This window comes from Triturus cristatus, chromosome 3_1, assembly GCF_964204655.1.
Source record: "Triturus cristatus chromosome 3_1, aTriCri1.1, whole genome shotgun sequence".
Lineage (NCBI taxonomy): Eukaryota > Metazoa > Chordata > Amphibia > Caudata > Salamandridae > Triturus > Triturus cristatus.
In genome coordinates, this window is record NC_140583.1 from 402,416,372 (window position 1) to 402,442,723 (window position 26,352).

General features: G+C 43.3%; 1 long non-coding RNA gene across 1 annotated transcript; it reads left to right on the forward strand.

The window, feature by feature from the left end:
• Positions 1 to 142: 142 nt before the first annotated feature.
• On the forward strand, positions 143 to 26,352 carry LOC146860328 (uncharacterized). Its single transcript, XR_014979135.1, has 3 exons — positions 143 to 235; positions 25,270 to 25,677; positions 26,185 to 26,352. It is a non-coding gene; the product is annotated as an uncharacterized LOC146860328 (long non-coding RNA).

The window sequence follows — 26,352 nt, forward strand, 5'->3', positions numbered from 1 at the left end:
AGTTGCCTCGGGGCGGTAGGAATTTGTAATGTGTAAAGTGACTTAGGATTGGAACATTCTGTGCGTGTGAGCCAATCCCAATGCGCTGCATAGAATTCGAAGTGCTAATTGGCTATAGCGTCGGTGCATGTCTTCTGTGGTGCGTGAAGTAAACACAGGGTAGTCGCCGAAGAGTGTGCGTTGTTCGTGTGGCAGTGGCAATTCCGAGCAGGTCTGACCACACCCCCACCGGATGGTAAGAATGAGGGATAGTCTCATAACCTGCTAGCTGTGTCTTTGATTGGAAACCCTAGTCCATTGATAGAGGAATATCGGCGAAGGGCGGGTAATCTCTTCAACCAATGAGGTCGGATGAAGTGGTCGAGGAGTATGGTCTAGCCATAGCAATAAGAGGTATTCACACCGTACAGGTGGAGGACGCACACCGCCCACTGTTAATTGATCTGCTGCTTGTATTGTGTCGACTGTTACCTGGCAGCAGAGTTGCTACTCACTGAGTGGGGGATGGGGTGTGGGAGAGGAGGGTTGTGTCAGAAACAAACTGAGTCGGTCTCTGCGTGTGAGCGGAGGCTCTCCATTGTAGGTGGGACAGAGGGGAGTAGTGCCAGGATTAGTCCGAGTTCAGGCATCGTTCGGACGCTTTACTCTGATACGTACTCCTAGCCCCATTACGTTTTGTTGCATATGAGGCTGAGGACTCATAATCCGTCTTTTGTCAAGCCAGGTTTATTCAATGTTCATTAATAGGAAGCGCCCTCTTCAGTGCGAAAAAGGAACCATACCCGCATATCTTGCTGTAAATTCATAGGTCCCATCCAGTGAAGGATAATTGAGTGGGAGGGAGGGATAGTGTAGATTCAGAATAATAAGCACATAACTACAGAGATCATCGGTTACCTGTAAGTACCTTTTTTTAAAAATAATAATGTATTACCTTGGGCCTTCACTAGGGGCACCTGAATTTTAAAGAAAAAACCGGACCATTTCCCAAAAATAGAAGGACTACAATTTTACTTCAAACCAGCGCACAGAATGACTGAGCTTCTTTGCAGAGAATTACAGAAGAGGCAGTAAGAACAATCATAAAAATAAATTTTTAAAGCCAGTAGCATGTCTGTTAAATTAAATTGCTTTCTTATAACAGCTTGTAATATGGTTTCTTGAGATATCGTAGAGGCAAATATATTCCAAGAAGGGTTGTCTTGTAAAAGCATGACGTTTTATTCAAGAGGTAAATAACCCACGACTTTCCATACACAAGATACAAGTCAGAATGATTTCTTACATTCTAAACTCTAGAGTCCTAAACTCTACTACATTCTAATATTTAAAGATACAAGTACATTAGGTAACAAATATAGTTACTACATATAACACAGCTGCTAACTATCCCTGCTTTGCAAATCATAAAAAGATACCTCCCACCGTTTTTAGCCTACCCTCTCTTAGAACCGGGACATAAGTGTAGGAAAAGTAGTTATATTTCAATGACTGAAGAAGCAGAAACGGAGGTTAAAGGGACGTGGTTTAATGGCACGTCTGTTCATAAAGAAGTACAAGTCTCGAATGACCAACCCTCCATCCAGCACAATCCCCCAACCTTCCAAACATGTTTGAAACATAACATTCTTCAGGTGACACGAGCTAGGACAAAATGTCACGCTCGTGTCAGCATACAATGTTCCCAACACACCTTCCCTCCCCCCCCCCCTGAAAGAAAACGAAAAAATAATTAGGAAAATAAATATATAAACAAGCAAAAATGAATAAAAAATGAATTAATGACGAAATCTTTGTACTTTGCAGGAAGACGATGAGTGCGCACAACCCTGGAATTTTCAGAACTGCAACAAGGAGAGGGACGATTCCCTCTGTCATTGTGCTGCCCTACATCTAAAAATACATTACTGTTATGGTCTTCCTGACAATTAGTAACACCTTTAAACAAAGCAATTCTGTTCAGATTCCAAACAGAACCACCTTCAATTTTAACCCCTTCGCTGCTAGGCCTTTTCCCCTCCTGTACTAAGCCTTTTTTGGGCTATTTGGGGTAGTGCGCGCTTAGGCCCCTGTAACTTTTTGACCACATTAGGTATCCACGCCAAATTTGCGTCCTTTTCTTCCAACATCATGCGGATTCTAAAGGTACCCAGGGTTTGTGGATTCTCCTAGAGGGTTCCCAGAAATTAGTCAAAAATTTTGTTTTTTTTGTGAAAAATGGGGAAAAGTGGTTGCAAATGAAAGCGTCTGGGTTTTTCTCTGCAAATGATATCAAAAAAGGGTTTGCGGGGCTGAAATCACCATTTCTCCAGCTTTTAGGGAATGACAGATTTTTGTCAGAAATCCAACATTTTTTACACAGTTTTGACATTTTTCTGGGACATACCTTATTTTTGCTATTTTTTGTGCTTTCAACCTCCTTCCAGATAATGGTAGAAATGGGTAGAAAAGCAATAATGGATCCTGGAAAGCTATACATTTTTGAAAAGTAGACAACATTCTGAATTCAGCAAGGGGTCATTTGTGTAGATCCATCAAGGTTTCTTTATAGAAACTAACAGTTAAATATAGGAAAAATTAAAAATGTGTTGAAAAAAGCAGCCTTTTGTGTCAACGTTTTCACCTGTAACTTCTTCTAATTATGACATCTCTTTGAAAGCAATGTACCGTTACATCCGCTGGACCTTCCTGGTTGTGGGGATATATAGGACTTGTAGGTTTACCAAGAGCCCAACGAACCCAGAGTAAACAACTGAGCAGCATTTTGTAATGGTTTTTTTTTTTCCGGGTATATAGCAATTATTGTGTGAACATTTAAACATGGAAACATTGGTATGAAAGACACCTATGTATTTCTGAAATGGGAACAAATTACAGAGTTTAGAAACAGTGTATATTTGCACATTTTCGAAATTGGGAATACTCATACTTGCATGACAATTATTGGTCATTTTTCAAAATGACTTTTTTTTTACACATTGTCTTTCATTTGGAAGGGAGAAATGCATCAAAAATCAATAGGTAATAACAGTTGCTTTACAAATCTGAACTACCTAAGTCTCCCGATAAAAATGGTACCTCACTTGTGTGGGTAGGCATAGTGCCCACGACAGGAAGTGGCTCAAAACCTAAGGTGAACACACCACATTTTCACACTGAAAATTTACACATTTTTAGCGAAGAGTCTAGCTGTAGTTTTTTAACCCTAGCTCTGCCGGCACCTAGGGAAACCTAGCAAACCTATACATTTTTGAAAACTAGACACCCAGGAGAATCCAGGATGGGGTGACTTGACTGCCTCCCACCATGAACTGTTACCCAGAATCCCTTGCAAACCTAAAAATTGACAAAAAAAACACTTTTTCCCTACATTTCTGTGGTGGAAAGTTCTGGAATCTGCGTGGATCCATACATTTCCACCCACCCCACGTTCCCCAAAGTCCTACGAGAAAAATGGAACCTCAATTGTGGGGGTCGGCCTAGTGCCCGCGACAGGAAACGGCGCAAAATGCAACGTGGTCACACCTCAATTTTGCAGTGAAAATTGACCCTTTTTTGGCAAGGTGCCTAGCTGTAGTTTTTGAACGCTAGCCCTGCCGGCACCTAGGGAAACCTAGCAAACCTATATATTTGTGAAAACTAGACACCCAGGGGAATCCAGTATTGGGTGACTTGACTGCCTCCCACCATGGTCCGTTACCCAGAATCCCTTGCAAACGTAAAAAATTGACAAAAAAAACACATTTTCCCCACATTTCTGTGATGGAAAGTTCTGGAATCTGCGTGGAGCCACAAATTTCCACCCACCCCGCGTTCCCCAAAGTCCTACAAGAAAAATGGTGCATCACTTGTGAGGGTCGGCCTACTGCCCGCGACAGGAAACGGCGCAAAATGCAACGTGGTCACACCTCAATTTTGCAGTGAAAAATGACCCTTTTTTGGCAAAGTGACTAGCTGTAGTTTTTGAACCCTAGCTCTGCCAGTGATGCAGATTGGGGTGTACAAAATCTCCCTACTTCCACGGATAGAGTAATTTCACAGTTACACGCACATACACTCACCATACACTAGGGCCCATTTCACTAACATACACTCAAATACTCTACCAGCATTGAACCTGTGGAAAGAAAACTCCTAAACCCCACAACTACACCGAGGTCGATAAGACCTAGCTATTGCAATTGTCATAATCTAAACAAATCTATACATCAATAATCACATAGAGTACTCAATAATTGACAAGAAATAATCACCAACATCGTATTTACAATTATGATTCTTTATCTAAAATTAGTCAAAAAAAATTAATCAGAATAAATCATTTTCTCATAATTACCTATTCTAGCTAAATGTCAGAATGGGTCATCGGGACAAGTCTTTCAGTAGAAATCTCCCAAGTCACCGTCTTCACAGCATCGATCCTCACCAACGCAGGTTTGGGAAGAAAATGGCAAAGTGGCAAAAACCCTCTCTAGGCTAACAATTTTTATAGTATTTTAAACAAAAGAAAGCAACAAAAAGTATTCATCGCGTCCGCTGAACCTCTAAGCAAAGCGAGAAGGAAAGGATGTAGCATCGCTACATTTGGAAAATCTCCGCTCAGGAAAATCACAAAAATAAAAAGACAGAACAGGAACCAAAAATAAAAAAGTATCTCTTTACAGTCCACATTTCCTCAGCGCTGACACAATGCTCAGAGTTCTTTCTTAACAGTTCCTTTGTCCTCCAAGGCTGTCCAATACAGCTGGAAACCTGCTCAGAACTGCTGCTGTCCCAGAGGCGGTGGGTGAGATTTTAAAGTGGTGGGGCGCAAACGAATTAGCATACAGCACCGTAGCGAGCGCAGCGAGCGAGCCCGAACCCCAAAAGGGGGGTTTGGGGGGATTACCCCCCCCAAGAAAATTTTGAAAAAAAAGAAGAAAAATCGTGCATTTTCAAGCAAATTTGAGAAAGCAGGAAGGTTAATAAAGCAATTGTGAAAGTGCAGTTATTACATTAATAGATGGCATAACATAGGTAGCAGCTTATTCAGTATTACCACAGAGCTTCATACATTCTGTCCTATTATGCTCAGGTGCTGAATTCAGACTATAAGACTCATGGAAATCTCAGCTCTAAGAGTAGAAGAAGTTGCACAGCAGTGTAATGGTTGCCAGGCTCGTTCCGCAGGAGCGTCAGGAACTTGAAGAAAAGTCCACAGTCTTCCCCTACGGCCTTCCGACTCTATTAGACTCTAGAGTAACGAATGTTTTTACCTGTGACGTGGGGAAGTGTTGGCAGTATACAAGGAACCAGAGTGACGGAAAAGGCGATGAATCAAAAGAGAGATCGGGTGGAGGTATAGAGGATTGTGCTGGAAGCCTGAAGCGATTAGTTGTGGTAGAGAAGGTGGGGAGTGGCGATAAGGTGCTATATGATGCCCTTACGGAGTACCGGGAGACGAGGCCAGAACAAACAATGAAGTAGAACGATGTGCTTATTTCCATTTATTTATGTTACAGTTGGTGAGTGAGGAGTAGAAGTTTTATGCAAAGCAGGATCAGGGATTATTGAATTGTTCTACTTTCTCAGGTCGTGTCATTGCTCCGAAAAAAGCTCGCGTGGTCCAACAGCAGAAGCTGAAGAAGGTGAGCTTTCAGTATCAAAAACTGCTATGCAGCAACTGGATACAGCGATTAAATTCTGACCTGCTCATTAAACAAGCGCAATTCATTTCGCTCTCATCTGAAACGCCTCAAAAAAGTCGGGTTTGACCAGCTTTACAAGCTACAGCTAATATTTTGTAACGAGACAAACTTGCAGCTCTGCCAGTCCACGAAATCCTGACCACCGTAGTTCTCTTTCTGTCTAGAGAGTAACACACACAGCCACAGGTACGTCACTGCACCTAGTATCTGACCTGCAGCATCCCCCTTAGTTACCTCACTATGATACGTAGCTCTGTAGTGTTAAATCACCATAACCCTGTTTTGAAGCACTCTACTGTTACGTCAGTGAAACCAGCATTTACCCATGTCAAAGCACCACCGTCATGATTATATTACTTTCTGCATGCCATAGGTACAAATTGAAGACACAGACTGCAAACAAAGTGCCTATTCTGTGGGCAGTTTGTAAAGTATGTGCTGTTTGTATGAGTCTCTATGAGCTTCCTGCCAGGAAGAAACACAAAAAAATACACGAGCTACACAAAACACCTGAAATACGACCGCTTCTCAAGATTTAACAATTGTTCTTTTTCCATAGGGAGAATATGGCTCCCCAGGGAAAAGCGCTTCACCTTTCACCTCCGTTAGAGATCAGCGTCTCCCATTCCCATCCACCCAGGAAAGTCACTTGTATCTCTAACTAGAGCAAAATTGAATTCATTTCCTTGTTGCAAGCCCACCGGCTGAAGAAATCTAAATATATACAAGCCTACATGTTTGTGAGTATTCATCTATTTGTAGGGGGTAGGTAGATCATGCTAAAATTATCCAAACCCAGGCTATAACCACTGTCACCCTTAATGAATTTCCATTTAAGTGTACTTTGCTATCGGAAAATCCCACAAATCCGGGTTCTATGAATTATGGTGTGATATTTATGAATGGAAAATACTTTTCCCACATCTAAACGCCATGCGGGTTGTAATGATTTTGAAATATAGCCTGGAGCTAATGAAGCGAGGGGCAGGGCAGTGTGTGAACTAAACGGTCAAGAACCAGCGAGGGCAGTGATTGATCAGAGACGAAAGGGAGCACAGGAGAAAGGGTAGTATGTGAGGAAAAGGGTCAGGGAGCTGTGAGGGCAGTGTGTGAACAGAAGTGGCTGCGAGTGGAGACAGCATTGAGTCTACAGATGGGGCAGGGAAGAGAGGTAGTAGTGTATGAACGTGGGCACTTTGTGAACAGAAATGGCAGAGTGGGCAATGAGTGTTTAGCGATGGTATGCAGCAGATGAGGCACAGTGCAATCAGAAGAGGAAAGAGAGTAGGGTGGAGCGAGTGTGTGAGCGAAGGACAAGGCAGAGATATGGTAATGAAAATAATGCCATGAAATGATCTTAAAATGTATCACAATTAACACATTTCAGAAGTGGATACCGCTTGGTGTATTCCAGTACTCCCTATAGTTTTTACCAAGTTATAAATCAAAATAGGGAAATGTGTTTTGTCCCGTAGCAATACATTTGTGAACCTGGCTCCCATGGTCGTAACCCGACACGAAAATAAACAAACAGAGGTGCACCCATTCACATGTTTTTGCAGGTTCAGATGGCGCGAGCTCGACCCGCAGGTATCGGAGCACTTTACCTGATCATCAGTTACATTACACAAGGTCACTTTTTCCCCGAATTAGATCCTGCAGTATGGTAGAGGATCTAGAGTTGTGACCAGAGCTGTCGACTTTGGAACGGGGCCAGGATGATCCTGGCCCCGTTCCAAAGTCGACAGCTCTGGTCACAACTCTAGATCCTCTACCATACTTCACAGTAGGAAACGGGAAGTGTCAGTGATGCTCTCTCATTCAAAGTATTTCACCCAAGGGTAGCATCGCGTGCCACACAAGATGCAAAAGGACAACGCAGACACGACTTGTGTGCTGTTCGCCCAGCCAAACGTCTGCATACAGCAGCACAGAAAGTACACAACACAATTAAGAGGAGAGAAATGCAAATATCACAGATAAAATTGACAAATGTGCGTGGGAGTCACACCGCTGGCATTATTTTAAACCAACTATCAAACAAATGTGTCCCTAAGAAAGCAGCAACACGTTAGCGCGGTGAGAGACCTGGTTAAGCATTTCCCCATGTTTCCCCAACCGATCCTACCTGTGTGTCCTCAGCCACCGTCCAGTCCACGAGTGGAGTCACGACCACGAGGCTCAGGCGACGCGCACAAAGTGAACCCGTTACCCGACCGTTACCGGATCCAAGCAGCACGCTTACCTTACGTCCAGGTCAAGCTCGGCATCCAATCATGATTGCCCCTGCTCATGCTGCGCGGTGACCGGCCAATCCTGGCGCAGTGGCGCTGCATGCAGCGCCAGGATTGGCTTGGGGGGCAGAGTGACTGCTCGCCCTGTCGCCCTTTTGCTGCCAGCGCTGCCGCCAGCAGGTCCTGCACCCCCCCCCCTACTAGCTAATGGGGCCGGCCTGGGTGCGCATGCGCCGGGCAAGTTGCTGCCCGAAGCATACATGCGGGGAAAAAAACCGTTTTTTAGACCTGTCAATCATCCAATCACCACACCAGCCAGCCCGCCCCCCTGCACACTCCCGATAAAGTCGGGTGCTGCCCGGCGCCGCCGGAATAATGTGCGCAGTAAGTAAATGGTAATTTGGCAAATGGTATTGTAAAAGTTTAAAACATTCTATTTTAATTATTCCACGCAGCAGGGCTGGTGGGGCTACGCCCCAATGGACGCACCGCGGCTGTGCTGTCCTCACGGAAAGTTTTAACCAGGCAAGGACTGTGATCAAATGTGTTCAGCAAGGCCTTCTCATCACAAATTCTCACTCGAGGCCAGGCTGCAAATGGCGGACATGTTTGGTTAGGCCAAAATGGACCATCTTAATTAAAAGAGACAAAAACAATGTTACCACAGCATAGTGATTAAACAGTGTTAACCCCACTAATACCCTTATGTGTATGTAATTATCTAGCTTTAGCAACACAGAAAAGTATTAATTCAAAAGCGTTTCGTGCTTAAAATAAACAGCACTCAGCAACGTTTATTTAATAAAACATGCACATTTATTAAATAGCAATACGAAAGCATTCCCTCGTGTCGGTTTTCTTCTCATTAGTATGTTGGTAAGTTTAAACAAACACTTACACAAAACAAATAATTAGTAATTAATGATTATTAATTTTAATCATGACAAATAGACAAACCAGAGCTTCAAAACCCTATAGATTTTCATTAGAAAATCCTGCACCAGCACCTAGGTAAACCTAGCAAACCTATATATTTTTGAAAACTAGACACCCAGGGGAATCCAGAATGGGGTGACTTGAGTGCCTCCCACCAGGGTCTGTTACCCAGAATCCCTTGCAAACCTAAAAAATTGACAAAAAACCCACTTTTTCCCCACATTTCTGTGATGGAAAGTTCTGGAATCTGCGTGGATCCACAAATTTCCACCCACCCCGTGTTCCCCAAAGTCCTACGAGAAAAATGGTACAACACTTGTGCGGGTCGGCCTAGTGCCCGCGACAGGAAACGGCACAAAACCCAACATGGTCACACCTCAATTTTGTAGTGAAAAATGACCCTTTTTTGGCAAAGTGCATAGCTGTAGTTTTTTAACCCTAACTCTGCCGGCACATAGGGAAACCTACAAAACCCATACATGTCTGAAAACTAGACACCCGGCGGCTTCCAGGGAGGTATGGCTTGCGTGGATCCCCCAACGTTTCCTTACCCAGAATCCCCTGCAAACCTCAATTTTAGCTGAAAAAATCACTTTTTTCACACATTTTGGTGTGGGAAAGTTGTGGCATCACCGGGCTCACACAAATCTACCACCACCCAGCGTTCCCCCAGGTCTCCCGGTAAAAATGGTGCCTCACTTGTGTGGGAGGCCCAAGTAACCGCGGAAGGCAAGGGCCCAAAAGTTTTTGGATAGGCAATGTTGATTTCGCCTCACAACGTTTTGAGCCCTTGCCTGCCGCGGGTACTTGGGCCTCCCACACAAGTGAGGCACCATTTTTACCGGGAGACCTGGGGGAACGCTGGGTGGTGGAAAATTTATGTGAGCCCGGTGATGCCACAACTTTCCTACCCCAAAATGTGTGAAAAAAGGGATTTTTTTCAGCTAAAATTGAGGTTTGCAGGGGATTCTGGATAAGGAAATGTTGGGGGATCCACGCAAGCCATACCTCTCTGGAAGCCGCCGGGTGTCTAGTTTTCAGAAATGTATGGGTTTGGTAGGTTTCCCTAGATGGCCGCCGAGCACCGGGCCAAAAACCCAAGTGACCCCCCTTGCAAAACCAGATTGTTTAGACATAACTATTGCTTTGTTCCTACAGCGTGAGAATTTTGGAACAATATTGCAATGAAAATGTGGCAGACATTTTGAGGTTTGCAGGACATTGGGGATAAAAAAACTTTGAATTCACAAGAGAGACATCACCATGAACTCCCATGGGTTTTCGACAATATCTACAGTTGGTGGGTTATTCTTACATGGAAAGTACACCGTGGCAGAGAAACTAAAGACAAAGATTCCTTCACAACCATCTATTCCTCAAACACACACACATACTGGTTGTATTTGGCACAAGGGCAAGTCATGGTTCAGTGTAAGAGATTTCACAAAAATGAAATGCACTGTCAATAATTAAATGCACAAAAAACCAAACCAATGACTCGCAGCTCGTGAGCTGTAAAGCCACGTCAAGGCACCAACCACTTTACAGGCCATTCACACACCTTTCATACGTGATACAAGCAAGACCATTCACACCACCAGGCACAAAAGCAACACATTACAAAATTCACAAAAAGGGACAAGGTACACCCTGCTTCAGAAAAACAAATATTACTGTACAGCCATCTAATCCTCAAGCACACACACATACTGGTTGGATTTGGCACGAGGGTGAGTGATGGTTCAGTAGATACAATTGTGTTAGCAAGTGATTTCACAAAAATTAAATGCACTGTTAATAATTGAAAGGGCGAGAAACTGAACCATTGACTCACAGCTCGTGAGCTGTAAAGCCACGACAAGGCACCAACCTCTTTATAGGCCATTCATACACCTTTCATACGTGTGAGACATACAAAACCATTCACACCGCCAGCCGCGGGCCCATCACATAACAAAACTCACACCAGCACACAGCGCCATTCAAGGGCCCATCACTTTCACATGCCCACAATCCTGACACAGCAACTACACAGGCTGATGGATTGCGTGGAGTGGCACTCAGCTAGCAGTGTGTGTAGTGACCAGCAGAAAGTCACTACTCACACACAGCCAGCCAAGCGCCAGTCCACACACACCGCTAGCAAAGCGCCAGTCCACGCACACCGCTAGCCAAACACCAGTCCAGGCACACCGCTAGCCAAGTGCCAGTCCAGGCACACCGCCAGCCAAGCTCCAGTCCACGGACACCACCAGCCAAGCAACAGTCCGCGCACACCACAAGTCCACACACACCACCAGTCCACGCACACCGCCAGCCAAGTACCAGTCCACGCACACCGCCAGCCAAGCACCATTCCACGCACGCCCCCAGCCAAGCTCCAGTCCACGCACACCACCAGCCAAGCACCAGTCCACGCACACCGCCAGTCCACGTACACCGTCAGCCAAGTACCAGTCCACGCACACCGCCAGCCAAGCACCATTCCACGCACACCACCAACCAAGTGCCAGTCCACACACACCAACAGCCAAGCGCCAGCCTACACACACCGCCATCACATTTAGAAAAAAATAAAAACAAACAAATCGCAAATAGATACAAATCTACAAACACAAAATCAGCAACTAAATACATTACTAACGCCAACCTTGAAACAGAATCAAATTTTCCAAAGAATACAGACCAGGCAGTTCACTTTACCACTCATGAATGCTCCCAAAAATTCTTTTGCATGTGGTACGCTCTAAAACAAGCAGGGACACACAGCCCAGGTTTGGAAGGACAGTCGGGGCAGTACATACGAATCTCCTTACGCGTACCTATTCGCCAACAGACTCTACATCTCCTACTGGGAAAATCTTTTGAGGGTGTGGGAGGAATGTGATCAGGAAAGTGGCGATCTCTCAATCTAGCAACATCCTCCACCACTCCTACTCTAGGAACCCTTGCCTGTTACACTACAACAAGGCTGCCTATTACAGACTCCTGAAACTTAGCAAAAGTCATCTTTGACTCAGGGTAAGAATCCTGGAACACAACAAAAGCATTAAACATTGCCAAGTGGAAAAGATGGATAGCCAACTTCTTGTACCAAATGTAAGCCTTACGAAGAGCAGCGTAAGGTTCCAACCTCTGATCTACTCTGTCAACACCACCCATGTGCCTATTCTAGTCTAAAATGCAAACAGGTTTGTGCGCTTCAGCGACCTGACCCCAAACAGTCACAGGTGCAGTGCTTTCGTCATGGATGGTAGTCAGCATGTAGACATCTCTCCTGTCTGAAAACTTCACAGCAAGAAGCTCCTCGCAACGCACTGCACTGTCCCCGCACAAGCTTTTGACAAACAAGTTCTTTTGGGAAACCTTTACGGTTAGAGTGGATTGTGCCACAAGCAAGAGTGCCCACTTTGGCCAATTCCCTGAACAACCGCACACCAGTGTAGAAGTTATCTACATATAAATGGTGGCCTTTGTTAAAAAATCCTCTACCAAGTTCCCAAACAATTTTCTCAGTCACTCCAAAAGTGGACGGACAACCAGGGAGGTTAATCCTGGATTCCTTACCGGTGTACACCCTGAAATTAGAGACATATCCAGTCCTACTGTCACACAGAATATACAGCTTTATTCCATAGCGTGCCCTCTTACTAGGAATGTATTGCCTAAAAACCAAGCGGCCCTTGAACAACACCAAAGACTCATCCACTGCAATTTCTTTCCCAGGAGCATAAATCTCAGAAAATCGATCAACAAAGTGATCAAGGACAGGCCTAATCTTAAAAAGACGGTCACACTCAGGGTGATCTCGTGGCAACGCTAAACCATTATCAACAAAATGCATCATCCAAAGCAGAAGCAAATACCTGTCACGACTCATGACTGCCGGAAAAATAGCAGTTGCCATCAAGGGACTAGTAGACCAATATGAAGACATTGATGGCTTCCTTAGCAAGCCCATCAAAAAAGTTAAACCCAAGAACTTTTTCATCTCTTCAAGATTTGTGGGAGTCCACCGGGTAGCTCTAGAGTGTGGCTTAAGACTGGCACTGTTGTCCCTCAAAAACTGTTCGGCATACAAATTAGTCTGCTTAACAATCTCTGCCAAAAACACATCGTCCATAAACAACTGAAAAAAATTTATCGGCAAAAAGTTTTCAGTATTCACTCTACACCCTGGAACACCAGTAAAGTCTGGCAATGCCGGCTGCACCATGCCAGTGGCAACCCAGAGGTCATCACTTTCAAAGGGAAGCCTTGCAGCCCCAGCCTGCAGCCCAGATGCCTCTTGCCGCACTACACCAACGGGAAGCCTTGCAGTCCCAGGCTGCAGCCCAGATGCCTCTTGCCGCACTATCGGCACATCCGTCTCCGCCTCTAACACAGGCACTTCATCCTCACTAAGAGTATCTTCATCATCCGATGACTCCATATGGAGAGAAAACTCACTGCCAGAATCGTCCCCTGCCTCCTCTCCCTCAGATGCAAAGTCAGTCTCTGAACCATGGTCAGAGGAAGACTCAAACAGCAAACCAACAACCTGCTGAGCAGTAATCCTGCGGCTAGCCATTCTACTTACTAAGATAGAAGACTGCACAAACAAGTCAACAACAACCAACAATGTGCAAACCAAGTAAGTAAAGAAATGTGTACCTTTATCACAAAGATCAATGTACTCAAACTATACAATTCAATTACAAGAGACAACTGCACTCACCAGAACCTACTCTGCAGTGACACAGCAAAAACCAACGACATCCAACTAGAAAGAAGAAAAAAAAACAAATTACTCACAAGGCAACAAAATACACATCGAGCACCAATGCAAACAGTTTTTGACACTCAAAAACCAAACATACTGCTATTATTACACCATTTGCAAAAAACAATTCATGCAGAGAAATCAAACACATTTACATTGTAAAAAAAAAAAAGTCTCTTACCAAACTACACAAACAGCAGAACCACCAGTAACGAAACCGCTAACTGGAAAGAGCAAAAGCCTTCACCTAGAACAAAAAAGTAAAAAAAAAAACATTACAATTGCAAATCACAAAAAATATAACCATAAACATTATAATATGCTATGTAACTACCCAAATGGTCAATCGGGTTGTGTGCCAGGTGGGGCAGAAAACAGCAGGAAAAAAAAAACAGGCTAATCTGTCCAGGGGCGGGGGGGGGTCCAAATACATATTATAAAAAATTGCCCGCTTGAAGCAACCCTTGCCCAAGGGGTCGCTTCCTAAAACTAGAAAAGACATCCCTGGTGTCTAGTGGGCTTTTCTGCCCCCCCTGGGAGCAGAAACGGCGACTTATGCGACCGATCTGGTGTCTAGTGGGCTTTTAAGCTCCCCCCCCCCCCCACCCCCCCCCCCCCCCCCCGGAGCAGAAACGGCTAAAAAAAAAACGATCTGCCCCCATGGGGGGGGGGGGGGGGACAGAAAAGTCAAAATAATTTGTTTTGCCCCCAGGAAGCGACCCTTGCCCAAGGGTTCTCTTCCTAACACAACAAAAATAGATCCCTGTTGTCTAGCGGGGCATCCCTGCTCCACGATCGCGACGCTGTGCGCGATCGTGAAGCAGGAATGCCCAGCATTGAGACATCAGGGGAGAGGAAATACTCTTTCCTCAAGGCATCCCAATTCCAACCCCCCCCCCCCCCCCCCGCCACACCAGAGCGAAAAACTTACCTTCTCCGTTGGACGCGCTGGAAGAAATTAATTCCAGCGCGTCCAACGCTTCCTGATGACGTCGGTGCGCGCTGACGTCATGGGGGAGCGTGGGGGGGGCTCGGGGGTGGCAGCTGAAACTCTTCCGCTGCCATCCCCCTCTGTGGGGGCAGGATCGATGCTTCCCCAGGGGCTGTGCTCATGACGGAGCGGTTCCGTCATAAGCACAGCCCAACCGATGCTCATGACGGAACCGCTCCGTCATGAGCATCGAAGGGGTTAACCGCATTCCTGAAAACTTCAATTACTTTTCTTGGACTTGACCATACAGGAAAACCCTTAGTAACACCTTCTTTTTTTTAATGCGAATTAAATCACCCACCATTATCACATGTTTAGTTGCAGAACCCATTTTTCTTTTCATAGTACGTTTCATTTTTTTTTTTGTACAACTAAACTCTGCGTTGGACTGCCTCATAATCCACCTTGAAAAAATTATTGGTCTCATTTATATTTTTCTTCAACCACCAATGAGCCAATTTGGTGCTAGGTTTGCTCCCTCTTAAAAGTTCAAAAGGACTGACCAAAGTGACAGAATTGGGAGAGGTCCTGTACGCTAATAACATGGATTGTAAAGCGTTTCGCCAATTCAAACCACCCTATATTGACAGTTGAATAGCCTCTTTCATAACACGGTTGAATCGCTCGACCTGACCATTTGCCTCGGGATAGAAAACATCAATTCTCCTGTGAGTAATTCCACCTTTCATCATGAAATCCTCCATTTCCTTACTAACAAATTGTGGCCCGTTATCTGTGACAATTTCTTGGGGAATCCCTTCCCTGCAAAAAATCTTGTCTAAGAACTCAATAACATTATGTGAGGTGATTTCCTTAACCATTTTGACCTCGGGCCATTTAGAGTAATAATCAATAAGGACAATGCCGAATGCTTCATGCTTGGGTAAAGTACTGAAAGGGCCAATGATATCCAAACCAAGTTTACTCCAAGAACCAAGGGGAAAATCTATACGATGAGGTTTGGGACGTAAAGCAACAGCAGATTTGTCACTATTTGAATAATGAATGCATGAACGTACAAAATGGTCAACACAAGTATCAATGCTTGGCCACCAAAAAACTCTTTGACACATCTCCTGGTGAAAGAAATCCCTAAGTGCCCTTCATGAGCAATTCCGAGCATTGTGTTTCTAAGAGAATAGGGAGGAATAATTTAATCGCCTCTCAAAACCAAACCATTTTCAACCGCAAGTTCTTCTTGAACTCTGAAAAAACTCATCCTGTCACCTGACAATTTCCTCTGTTCAGGCCAACCTTGTACTAAACACTTCTTGACATTGCATAGTTCTAAATCTTTCTCCATCTCCAGAAACGAAACATCTTCTTGTAAATTAGATTGTTCACCATACACTAAATTAACATCACGCATGGTGAAAGCAACTTCACAATCTTCATCTTGAATATTATCTGGATATTCGATAGAAGAAGTTAATCTAGACATGCAGTCAGCGTGTACATTAGCCCTTCCTTGAACATATTCTGTCTGGAACTGGAAAGACTGTAATATGGAAGTAAGTCTTGCAAGGCGTGCAGACATGGTCCGACCTCCACCTGGGGCCATCAAAAAAACAAGAGGCTTATGATCAGTTTTTATGATAAATTTGGTACCCCACAAGAAGGTCCTAAAATGTGCTGCTCCCCAAACACATGCCAATAACTCTCTCTCTATAACAGAATAGTGGTTTTTCTGCATCTCTCAGTGCTCTTGAAGCATATGCTACTATCCACTCTTTTTCATTGTCTCTCTGTAAAAGAACACCACCCAAACCAGTGCTGCTAGCATCCACCATAACAAGGCACTTTTTTTCCACAAACAAAAGGCTTAAGGCATGGAGCATTCACAATGAACTCCTTCAGATTATCAAAAACCTTAGACATATCATTAGTCCAAATAAATGTAGCATTTTTCTTTAGAAGACATCTAAAAGGATCTACCTTAGAAGAGAAATTCGGTATGAATTTTGCGTAAAATTCAATAAGACCTAGAAAAGCTACACGTTGTTCTTTGGATGTAGGGAGAGGTGCATTTACAATACTTTCAATGAGGTTGCGTTTGGGTTTGATCCCCAATCCACTAATGGTATGCCCAAGATATTCTACTTCCTTGTCCTTGATTTTGCATTTATCAAGACGGAGAGTGAGACCCTTTTTCGACAAAGCAGCAATTACATTCTCAAGATTCAAATCATGCTCTTCCAAAGTGTCTTTCATAAGCCTTTGAAACACTGAGGCAGCACTGGCAAGACCAAACGGCATGCGACAATACCTGAAAAGCCCTTCAGGAGTAATGAAAGCAGTGATGTTTTTAGACTTGTCGGCAAGGACAAACTGGTGGTATGCACTATCCAAATCAATGCATGAAAACACGTGTGCACCAGCTAAAGTAGAAACCATCTCGTGAAGATTGGGTAAAGGGTGAGCATCTACCCAAATAGCATCACACTGCGAAAGTCCACACAAAGCTTAAGTTCACCTTAAGATTTAATGGAAATCACGATGGGAGAACCCAAGGCGATGACTCAATAGGTTCTATGATGTCTTTTTGACACAGGTCTTTAAGCATGTCCTTCAATTTGTTCCTGTAAGTAAGGGGAACGTTCCTCACTTTGTGACGAACCGGAACAACATTGTTGTGTAATTTGATCACCTGTTCAAAACCTTGGTATCTCCCTAATTTCCCACTAAAAACATTGGGAAATAATTTCTTTCATTTGTTAACAAGTTGAAAATTGTCCTTGTGGGCAATATTATGGGACTCAACGGCATAAACCGGGGGGTCAGCTTAATTCCTAATTGATGTTGGTTTGGCCACCCTAATAATGACTCCCCTGATCTTACTACATATATTTTCCCAAAAATATAACGACCTGAGAACACTAAATTGGCACAAAAAAAACAACAAGGTCAATTTTGTGTCCAGTATAACCTCCAGGGGATACATCCGGTGGAGAAAGTAATTTCCCAGGACACTTGTCATGAAAAATGCTTAAAGAAATAATAGTGTACCATGCACATGAATCTACGAGAAATTCCAAATCAGTATTATGAACAGTAATGATACATGAAGGAAATTTAGTACAATCTCCACCCTCACAAATGTTGATGACAGTATTGACTTTGTATTCATTGTCATCATGTGTGCTATCATGATCACACATGTCTTGAATATAATTCACTTTTTTAGGAATTGATTTACAAACATTTCCAAAATGACCCTTCTTATTGCATAGCGGGACAGTTTTTAAAGTCCGGTAGATGTTCGTCGCTTCCACATCTGTAGCAGAGTAATTGAGAATTCCTTTTTTCATACTTTGTGCCTCTAAATTTATTATCAGATTTTGATGAGTTGTCGTTTCTCTGTGGAAAACATTTCCTTTGTTTAGCAGACTCCTTAGAAATGTTGAAAACATCATTTTTATCATTTCTTCTAATCTCTTTTTTACAAATTTTTCGGAGTGTTCAATGGACTTGGCTATGTCAATGGCGTTATTCAATGACATGTCAGATGTGGTCCAACGACGTTCTTGAACTTCCTTGTTGTTTGTCCTCATTAATATTTGGTCTCTGAGAACTTGTTCATATGATATGTGCTTGAAGTCGCATGTAACGGCTAGTGATCTAAGAGCTGATATGAAGTCTTCAATAGGTTCATTGGGTCGTTGTTTTCGTGAATAAAAGATAAATCTTTCCATCGCAATATTTTTCTTTTTACCTTACCGTAGATTAAGTTGTGAGGAAGCATACTCATATACATTAATATTACCAGGATTAATTAGTGCAGGTAAAGTTTTAAATTATTTTAACGCATTTCCTCCTAAACAATGTTTCAACAAAGAAAGTTTTCTCACGGGTTCACATTCTACCCCCTCCAATACCTCCACATACGCTAAAAATACAGGTTCCCATATTTCCCAAGACATGGGAGGATCACCAGGGGAGGATAGAAGTGATGGAGGAGGTACAATGCCTGACATGGTTGATTAAACAGGTAAAAGCAGTAATAACCATGAAACAACAATTTAAGCTCTGAAAACAGTTATTAGAGTGTTAAAACAGATGAAGAGAAAAGTAAAAATAATGATAAACTAATAAATGAATGAATAAAATATACGTGTAAATGTATAGATTGTAAAGAAATAATGAAAAGAAATACAGTTACTTTTTTTTTTCTAATGACACGCGTTGTGCGTGTCACCGAAGTATAATGTGTTACCGCAATAGATCCTGATAATTTATGCGTTAAAGTTCCGATTGCAGTATGTGATATGTGGCAACTTCCTGGTAGGTTTCGGTGAGCAGAGACCGTTGCCAGGATACGGTGAAAAAATAACAAAGATGGCGCCCACGTTGCTTTACGTTGCGTGAAATGCGTGATGACACAACATTCACGTTAGCGTTAATCCTGTCCGTCTGAGAAAACTGATGAGGCATAAAGAGAACTTTTCCGGAATTCCGATCCGTGGCTGTAATCACGAAGGTTGGAACTCCTGAGCTACTTGAATAATGCAGTCGAAGAAGGTCCAAGTAAATCCAAATTCGAGGTAAATTAATAATCCTTAGGCACAATTTCCAGGAGACTGAGCTCACGAAGAAAAACTTAATAAAGTATAATCCAAGGTACAATGTTAAAGTTAAAAAAAAAAAGTTGTTTCATAAAAACAAAAAAGAATCTAATAAGTAGAAGTTAATCACGCTCGTCGCCAGTGTAGGAAAAACGGTTATATTCCAATGAATGCAGAAACGGAGGTTAAAGTGACGTGGTATAATGGCACGTCTGTTCATAAAGAAGTACAAGTCTCGAATGACCAACTCGCCATCCAGCACAATCCTCCAACCTTCCAAACATGTTTGAAACACAACATTCTTCAGGTGACACGAGTCAATCACGAGCTAGGACAAAATGTCACGCTCGTGTCTGCTCGTGTCAGCATACAATGTTCCCAACAATAAGGTTAATTTCCTGAAATCTGCCGGGCGGAGTCAGAGGTGTGGCCAGAAAGAACAAATCATTCTGATTTTTAGTATTTGCTTGGCATTTCACTACCCAGTTACAGCTTATCATGTTATTTAATTCAACCAATGGATACAGGTTTAATATGAGTTATTAACATTAAAATACATCCACAAAGTGGGATACGTTTCCAATCACAGAATGTCCCAAATACACTTAAAAGTGGAAGCACAAGCCATGCGTCATCTACTGCATAATTTGACGAATTTGACTAATACATTGTAGCTCAAACGGATCAAAAGTTTTTTATAAAGTGACGTGTTTCTGTGAAGAGGAGAGCCCTTTGCAAAGATTGACTGATGCCTTTCTCACTGCTGCATTTGTATGTTACACTGGTAATAATAATGCAAAATCTTTGCAAACTGTTAGCATGTGTAAAAAGTCAAAATAATAAAGTATCAGGCAATATACCGCATTCCCCTTCAGCCTTTTTTTGCTTCATAATTTACTCAACACTGTGGCATGAGTCCAGTGCCCCAAAAGCAGGCAGCACATGTTAAAAGTGTTTGCGCTTAAAGCAGAGAGACCGTGAAGTTTGTGAACTAAGTTTGGTGTGCGTGCAAATCTTGCATTGCCGACCCCTGATGAGTTGCAGCTACTATTGTTGAAACAAGGTAAATGGCGGTACTGATGGGTGAAGTGTACTGGCCTCCAGGGCAGGGCCGGCTTTAGTGCTGGTGGAGACCATGAAACAATGTTTATTGGTACCCCCAACAACTTCCTCTGCCACGGATTCCCTCACTACCACCGATGATTTAGAGCGCCACTGATACCAGTGTAGGGTGTCAGAGCTTTTTACATCACACACATTACAGAGACAATCAGTCATAGGTGTGCAAATCACTGTATAGAAAATGTTACGTAGGACCAAGTACTACAAGGTGTAGAGTCACATGACAACCATACTAGTAGGCAGTATAGTTTAATAGTGATTCGTCTGGAGAAACAAAAACTTTGAATTTAGTACATAATACCATGATTAGGGGTTCTCTTTAATAACCAAAATTGATTTCTATCCAAATAAACCTTTTTTTCAGCAGTAGGATAATAACGCTCTAATTTATACCTTTCAGTTTGTATGCAGCTCTTAGATGACAGTTAATTTCTCACTGTTCTATGTTAGGATATTAACTGCAAGTAACAAAAGGATCTCACTGACAAACGTAGTAAACCACTGACCTATTTACATTATGTGCACTTTGTGATCTGCATGGTACATGTTCTTTGCAGCAGGCACATTAACCCTCCGCACTACCTTTCCACCAGTTAAAACTTCCACTTGACAAAACCTCATCTCTCTCTAGTAAGAATATTATTCACCGGAGTTATCATGACCTTTTTGTTGCTGAAAATTTCTGGAGGCCAGGAAGGAGGCAGCAAGTGCTTTTAGAAACATAATATACTTGCAAACATGACGCCCCCACCCAAAGTCAGCACCCAATGCGATCACACCGGTCGCACCTCCCTATAGCCTCCCTGTTCAAGGGTCCTGTGACCTTAGTAACAAAGTCACTGTCGCTCTAGGGTGTGCTGTTTCATAGGCCTGCCCGCAAGACTGGAGGTGAACTTCAGCATAGACAGGCCTTCAAGGTTAACCCATACTTGCCACGGCTAGGGTCCAACTGCTGGTGCTAAGAGACCAGGGCTTCTAAGGTCTTGCACGGGAATGTGCGCCATCAGGCGGAGTGGTCTGGTGTACTGGTCATGAAGGCTGAACCTGGTTCCCCAGTTCCAAATTCTGCAGCTCTAACCATAGTGCCACATCCTTTCCCCCACTGAGCACCATTCTGCTCCACTGAGAGAAACTCGCACTGCCTTCAGCTACAACCCAATTGTGCCCGCTATAAACACCTGGATGCGACTATTCAAATAATGCACTAGACAGAGTAACATGCTTTCTAAAAAAAAAAGTAACAACATCCTGGGAAAAGTAAACACTCAAGAGAATGCAAGATTAAAAAAAGCACGTGAAATCTAAGCAGAACAACATGGTTACCGTAACGCTTTTACACTCATTCAGAAATCAGTGAGTGCTTTTGCATGAAAAGTGAAGGACATGACTACAGGGCCCAGAAGTGACTTGTTTCAATATCCATTGCTTATATTCTTCAAAAACATAAGCAGTATGGTGTAAAAAGACCACATCTATGAAGACAGAGCCACAGTGCACAATTTGTCTTCCAATCCACCCATCAAGCTTGTATTGCACAGTATGTGCAGGAATATTGCCCTTCTCCACCCAGGGAAAACAATGTTGTTGAAAGAAAGACGAGAAAACAAAGGTAGCCCTTCACTGGCAAACTTTGTTAAGTGGCGCTATTGTGTTTGGGTGGGAATAAAATCAATCTGGCCGCTCTGCAACCGCTCTATGTTGCTTGTGAACCTTTTATTTCTCTCCATCTTTGCACTTTGGAATAGAAAAATATCTGAAAAAGACAACATTTCCAGCAAAAGTGTCTTTCTTTTTTGAGTCCATTTCACAGGGCAACAATTAAACGAAAGGAGGAAAGAGAGAGTGAGAACCCTTTGTCGAAGTCACGGTTTTCTGTAAGTGAGGAGGATCTAGACAGAAAGACAGGGAATAAGAGGAAGAAAGAGAGGAAGGGGGGCAGCTGCCAGTGGCAGAGCAGAGGTAGACACTTGTCATTGTCTTCTCTGGGAAGAAAGAAAAGACACAGTCCTTTTCCTTCTCTGCCCGCCCGTCCCTGAACGGCCATGAACGGCCTTATCTCCAGGCCTCGGCTATTTCTGCCGCCCTGGGACGCATGTGTAAAATATAAAAAGCAGGGGAACAGAATCTATTAAATTAAAGAAGTAGGGGCACGCCGTGTCCTGCCGATCCCACTTCTACCACTAGTCCAATATTGAGGCGTGACACTAATCTGCGAAAGACGCAGCCACGCTGTTAATCTAGTGAGCCTGAATGCCAATAGGCAATGTTTACCTGACAAAGAATAAGCCACAATGATCACATCCTTATGCCATTTGCAAGAGTTGATAAGGAGGAGTTTTAATTTATTTTAGGCACTCCAAAATTCACACTAAGAGTCCTTTTCTACAATTAAATCTCGTAAATTAGATTTTGACAGCTCTTGACAACATCCAACGTACACAATACATCATTGTTTGAATCAGAATTCAATACTGAATCTCCTGGATCCTATGACATGCTCTATTTACCTTAGAATGGACTGTGGATTCATTTGCAACATAATCCTAATCCCCATGCATTAAAGCAGGTTTCTCCAACAAGTAGCTTGTGAGCTACTGGTAGCTCTCCGTCTACCTGTAAGTAGCTCTCCTTTGTACAGCAGAGCCTACTAAATTAGAAGCTTTTTCATAGTTGAATTAATAATAAATGTATAACAAAATTGAAAAGTGTATATTTAAGAGGAAAATTTGAGCTTTTTCAGAGCTCACAAGTCAATGTTTGGAGAAAAATGATTGAATTTTTCAAGATATATATATAAAGGTGATATTTGAGTTACAAATCATGAGACATTGGAGATACCTATTAGTAATATTATTCCCTTGGTGCTTGGTGCAGGTTATACATAGCATCTTTGGCTGCTATGTATAACCTGCATGGAGGCATTGCACATTGCCATAGCATTATTTACAATACTTATGCACTGAGGTGATCACTATTAGTAACATTGCATTTGATGGACATTTGTATAATCTTGTCTGATGTGGTCACAATAAAACAGTAATAATATTAGTAGCACAGGATCATTTTCATTGAACAGAAGTAGGCCTTACTGATAAAAAGGCTGAATTAGAGCATGTATCGCTTTCAAACGCCTAGCAGTAAAATGGAAACCAAGATTAATTATTTCATTGATACAACTTTATTTAAACAGCTTGTAGTTCAGAAAGGACATTTTTAGTAGGTACTAAGACTAAATGCAAACCACGAGCAGGAATACATGCTTACCCTTTGGCCATATTGTTTCAAACCACTTCAATAATATAATTTAGTGACACAGCCTTCCATCTTGGTTAATGCTTCCCGAGGTAAGTAAATTTATTAACCGTTTAATTATTTTAAATATTTACAGTAAATCTGCACCCCTCCACCCAACACCCCCTCCCTCATAACCACCAGTCCCTTGTTTAGTTAAGACACGCCAATCATGCTTTTGCCCCTTTTGTTGGTGAATCACTTCTTTGCCTGCAAGCAGGGTTGTATTTTATATTTCACCAACATTTCCTTAAAGTCCATTAAAAGTCTGAGAACTTTTCAGTCGAACGGTAGATTATTTCATATTGCACCAACATTTCCCTAAACCCTGTTAAAAGTTCAATGAGTTTGAGTCCCTGGTTGGGCGCGGGAAACCTGAGCTGGAGTTGCCGGCCTACTTTCTAGTATGTGGGCACTCGGTCCCGGTTCATAGTCTTCTGGCAGGCCATGAAGTGCTCATTCATAGAAGTCGGAGATAGTATGATACTTTCTCTTGCCATGGTGCCTTTGTGGTTGCACTGCTGCCTCTTTTGGTGGCCCTATAGGCACAGCTTTAATGTTCTGAGTGTTCCCACTGCTAAGCTCAGCTGCTGTCCTTGTTGCAGGACTTTTGTTATGGGAGTCCATCAATTTGGTTTCATGCTCGGGCTGCGGCAGGCACTGGCAAATTCTTTTGTTCAAGATTATTGCCTGCCCTAGATTCTGAGAGCTGTGGTTGGACCTCCAAGTGCATTTCTGATTAGATGTGTAAATTTTGCCACTATTGCGAGTAGACCAGTATTTGTTTAAGAGAAACACCAGTCCCAAGCCTCCTTGCAGGACCTTGTGCCCTTGGTCCTAAAAATCGGGTGAAGCAGCCAATGGCATTCACTGGCCAGTTTAGGGCAGCAGCATATTAGATGAAACCAGGATTCCTTGTGGTAATTGTATAACCGGCAAAAGACTGCCCCATCCTTTTGTGGCCATGTTAATTTAAAATCCAAGATCCTCTGGGCAATGAGCCGCATAAACAGGATTTTCCAGCGCTCTTGGACTGAAAGTGCTTCTCGCAGGTATTGTTGGGCTTTCCCCGATATGCAAGACATGTCCAGTGTCTTCGTGTTGGTGTTATGGCCTGGTCTTTTTCATACGAGATGGACCGGACCTGCCTCTTCACAGTGTTTGACCAGGCTGAATGTGGGATCTTGTGTAGGGGCATACTCTTTGCTTCAATTTTCAGGGTCCCTATTGCTTGACCCAGCTTAGTGTGCCAGGGGGAGTCTGCTACCATGAAGATCATTTTCAAGTGATATTTAAGAGTGTTATCGGGGGCCTCAAGGACCCTGATGTAGTACTTAATTAAGTCCCCCTGTAACGCCAATTCTGGTCTGCAGAGCCCTAGTTCCAGCTGTAGCCTGGTGTTTCTTGCTTGTCTGGGCGCCTGCAGCACTCTTGTATGCTTTTGTTTGGGCTGCTGTTATGAGTTTGTCTAAAGCTCCTGGGAATGCCAGGTGGCCATAATTGATGGCCGGAATAAATTTTCCTTTAAGGACTGTCAGCATTGGTTCTGCTGTTGGGCTTGACAAACGTTGACTTAAGCGCCTGTGAGCAAGGGCTAACCCTACCCCTTGCAACCCACCCAATCCTCCTTCCGAATCCCAACTCAACATCCGTAACATACTCTCACTTACCTCTTCCTTTCCAGCCCGAAGAACCGCTCCGATGGCCCATCTCCTGCAAGGACGAAGAGGAAAGAGTCAACTTAGACGGAAGAGAAACACAGACAACAAAGATAGGCGAACCCGTGGTCGAGCAGGACCAATTCCCAGGGAGCACGGTCTGGGAAGGAACGACGCTTGAGTTGGAGGCGAGGGTAAAAAGGCGGAACCAGGAAGACTCCAAAAGAGAGGGTGGAGCAGCGATTCAGCGAGGAAGAGAGGAGGGTGAAGACACCGAACCTGAGAAAGGAGACGAACATTCAATTCCAGCAGCCGGGAAGCAGAGGGTAACGTATGAGGACGACTAAGCTCCTGAGAAGTGGAGCGAAGAGTGGTGGTCGCCCCGGGAAGCACGATTTCCCCACCGCAAATCAGGAGAGTTGTGGCCATTCATGGTATGTGGACGGGGCAGTATGGGGTGGAGAAGTAGCACATAAAAAAAGCCGAAGTTGATAAATCGATGTGGGGAGGAGGACTAGCACAAGAGAAGTCAGAAAATTCATAAAGACCAAAGAGAGTTTTAAATGTGAACGCCGGTAATAGAAATAAAGAAGGAAAGTGAAGGGTTATTTTAATGCAAACCCAAGACAGTGTAATTCCAAGGGAGGAGTCTAAAAGGTGACTCGAGGGAAATGCACAAAAAGGGCCCATAAGAAGATCAATGGCACATAAGTAGTATAACCCCACCAGTGAGATAAACTGCATGTTTTTTATTTTAATTCCCCCTCTTCTTCTTCAAGAGATTAAATATTGAAAGCTCAAGAACAAAAAGCTTCAATCTCCTACACAACCGGGTGTGGTGATGGTCTCTGTCACGAACTACTAGATAGACCATTTTACTTACCTTGCTTTCCTTGTCTTCTCTCCTAACAACCCGGGGGCGACACATCACTGGAGTCCAGACCTGGAACCGAAGAGAAAAGAGTAGATTATCAATACCCAGAAAAGACTTGACAGACCAGAATCCAAAACCAATGACCCAGAATTAAGAACAAAATTATATTTTTGTTGTTGTTTTAGTGCACCGTCTGTTGGAACATTGTCTTCCCGCAATAAAAATGTCAAAATTG